Source organism: Euprymna scolopes, chromosome 7 (assembly GCF_053919585.1).
Source record: "Euprymna scolopes isolate OS-2025 chromosome 7, ASM5391958v1, whole genome shotgun sequence".
Classification (NCBI taxonomy): domain Eukaryota; kingdom Metazoa; phylum Mollusca; class Cephalopoda; order Sepiida; family Sepiolidae; genus Euprymna; species Euprymna scolopes.
The window spans coordinates 129,381,423-129,385,397 of record NC_136488.1 but is presented as its reverse complement, the minus strand read 5'-3'; positions in this window follow the sequence as shown (position 1 = coordinate 129,385,397).

Below are 3,975 nucleotides of genomic sequence, written 5' to 3'. Positions count from 1 at the left end.
ATATATATATATATATATATATATACGATGGCAGCAAATTCGCTTTTGAACATTGCCATCACTTGATATAGCACAAAAAAGAAGGTATATAGAAACACGAAAACATTCAATGACGAGCTGCACGAATGTGGCTTTTAAGCCCTGCTAAACTCTGGCATTCCTTAGCACACATTGTACAGACATGTGCACAACTAGCAGCACGTTCTTGCTGTTCTTTTCTATGCAGGATCAAATGCTGTTTCAAACCGCCTGTCGTTTTGTACATCCGCCTACAGTTGACACAGGTTAACTCTGGCAACTCAATATTACTTTGTGATCCACTGCGCCGATGAGTAGACTGGTGACTCATCAGCCGCTCATGCTGGGTTCGATCCGCCTCAAACTTGCCCACACCTCCCCGCAAGGTCCTTCTCCACCCTCCGCGATCCAAAGCAAGATTCTCCCAGGTTCTTTCATCAACTTCACATTTTTTAAGGTGGATCTTAAACAATCTTTAAATCTCAATTTAGACTTTTGAGCCAGACGTCTTCCCTCGGCGAGCTCGCCATAAAGGAGTTGTTTGGGAAGTCGACTGTCTAACATCCTCACCACATGTCCACTCCATCTCAGTCTATGCTTAATAACGTGAGTCTCAATGCTAAGACATTGGGTCTGTTCAAGCACCTCCACATCACTGACATATATCTGCCAACCCACACCTAAGATTCGCCGTAGGCACATCTGGTGAAGCCGCTCGAGATCTCTCAAATGCTCCCTGTATGTTGTCCAAGTTTCGCAAACATAGAGAAGAGTAGAGAGAACGCATGCGACATAGGCCTTAATCTTAGTTGGCAGAAAGATCCCATGACAGCTCCACAAACGCCTGCCCAACTTTCCGAAGGCATCACTTGCCCTGCTGATCCGTAACGATACCTCATCATACAGGGCACCAGACATACTCAGTGTGCTACCCAAGTATACAAACTTAGTGACAACCGCTATCCTTGACCCGCAGATATAAACTGATGGCTCATAGTATGGCATGCCCGGAGCAGGCTGATACAGTTTTTTTTTTTTTTCAGATTGATGGTCAGGCCCAATGTGCTGCAGGCAACCGCAAAAGCGTCCACAAGATGCTGCATATCAGTCACTGTATGAGCCACCAGACCACAGTCATCCGCATAGAGCAAGTTACGAATCGTGTTGGTGAGTACCTTTGTACTTGCGTTGAAGCACCTAATGTTAAACAACCCCCCAGTAGTTCGGTAACGAATATAGACACCATCAGAGCACCCTCTAAATGCCATCAGAAAGACTATGGTGAAATACAACGCAATGAGTGTGGGTGCTGGAATGTCTTCCTGCTTAACACCATTCTCTACTGAGATAGGATCAGCCAGCTTTCCCCCAGCGTTGATCACAGCCTTTATATCATCGCGGAAGAGCTTTAAGATGGTTACAAACTTTTCAGGACAGCCAAGATTTTTCAGAATCTCCCACAAAGCATCCTTATTGACTGTATCAAAGGCCTTAGTTAAATCGATGAACACCTGATACATTCCCTTTTGCTGTTCTATACATTTCTCCCACAGTTGCATGGCTGTAAAAATCATATCTACTGTCCTTCGACATCTTCTGAAACCACACTGCGACTCAGAAAAAAACATCGCCAGCAATGTGCTCCAGCATGATACTACAGAGCACCTTACCGACTACTGACAGCAAAGAGACTCTCCGATAGTTTCCACATTCGTTTCTGCTACCCTTCCCCTTGTATAGCACTACTATCAATGCATCCTGCCAATCCTGCGAAATACACTCATCCTGCCAAGCAGTCTGCAACAATTCCGCTAAGAGTTGCATTATATTGGGTCCAGAACATTTAAAGATTTCCGCATGCAAACGATTCGGGTCAGGAGACTTTCCATTGTTCAGCTTACGGACAGCTGTTTCAACCTCCTGGAGAGAAGGAACCTTTGTCAAGATATCCTTGACCGGATTGCTAGGAATCGACCTAACAAACTCCTGATCACAGTAAGAAGGTATGTTCAGGAGGTCATCGAAATGCCGCATCCATCTATGAAGAATATCGATAGGGTCTCGAAGAAGATTTCCGCCATCTTTCGAGCGCAGAGGAGTGATAGGTGATCTGGATGTCCCGTAAACCGCGCGCATTAGGCTGTATAAGACGTTGGTGTCGTTCGAATCAGAGGCGAGCTGTATTTCCTCAGCTTTCTACCTCCAACATTCATCCTGCATGTTACGCAACTTCCTCTGCACCTCGTGCTCGATTGCCTTAAACTTGTCCCTCAATCGAATTTGCTCACCATCCGTGAAACCACCCTCCAGATAAGCATGCAATGCCCTGGCTTTTGAATCAAGCAGAGCCTGAATTTCAGTATCATTCTCATTGAACCAATCCTGATATTTACGCTCACAATAACCTAATACATTCTCACATACCTCATAGACAGATTCCTTAAAAGTAGGCCAAGTGTTTTCACAATCAATCTCTTCCATCTCCTTAACTAGTTTCTCCCTCACAATATTGTCCCTTAGACGGGCAACATTAAGTCGCTTTGGGATAGCCACACTAGCTCCCCTAATCTTGACCTTCACAACACACTTAATCTTTGCACAGACCAACCGATGGTCGGTCCAGCACTCTGCACTCCGCATGACACGAACACTGCAGATATCCCTCATGTCACATTTTCTGACCAACATATAGTCTATCAAGTGCCATTGTTTGGAACCCGAATGCATCCAGGTCGTCTTGTATTTGTCCTTCTGCTGAAACACGGTATTAACGATTTTAAAACCCATCTCTGAACATAACTGCAACAACATCAGACCATTGCTATTACACTTTCCAACTCTGTGTTTACCCAGCACATCCCAGGTTTCAAAATTTCTTCCCACCCTAGCATTAAAATCTCCAAGAATGAAGATCTTATCATCAGAGGGAATGCGTCTAACTACACTGCACAAAGCAAGGTAGAAAACAACCTTTTCATCTACTGTTGTATCCATAGTGGGTGCATAGACACTCAAAAACGTTATATAACGACCATTTGCCAGAGGTAACCTCATAGTCATGATCCGGTCAACCACTCCATAGGGAAGTTCTTCCAGACTAGAGAGAATTGATGCCTTTATAGCAAAAGCCACGCCTGATTCCCTCTTACATCCATCCGCTCTACCACTCGAGAAAATGGTGTAGGCCCCAGCCAACTCAGAAAACTGCCCCTCATCAGCCAGCCTGGTCTCAGACAGAGCAACTATGTCCATGTCATAACGTTGAAGTTCCTTAGATACAAGAACAGATCTACGCTCTGGACGCGTTATTGCTGACGGCAAGTCAAGCAGCGTCCGCACATTCCAACAGCCGATGGTCATTGTCATATATTTCCTCGCAGTAACATGATGACGACCGGATCCAGGCTGTGGAGCCCTGAAACACCTGCCGGGCCAGGCCCTGGAAATTCCAGTTCCCTTATTGCCATTTACGTTTATAGTCATATTTTCCAACTTCATTGAATGTTTTACCGTTTTAGGCTACAGCCAGCCTTTTTTGCTATCAAGATACACGAGATGGTAAAAAGTGTATCTAATTTATATCGAGCAATGCCTGTGCATGAGGCTTTTTATAGTGAGGAAAGACTTTGCACCGAGATAATCCCACTCTCTAAACAACTGCCACATTGATCCAAAAAGAAGAGCAAGTCAACATCACTGGATGCAGCAGTCATCGCAGGTTTTATATCAGTTTTCCTTCTCCTAGGGAGGTTGCCTTCACTACGGCTTACAGCGCCCTCTCCACCACCCATGCCATTTGATCCATGACTGGAACTTAGGTTGCTGGGCACCAGAGTATATTCCACACGCCGGTGGGTCATATATGCCGCAGCTTACAGGACCTAAGCTCCTCTGGAGGTTTCTGTCAGGGTTACCTCACCCTTAGCCTTTGGTTAAATAACCTTGGCCCACAAGGCA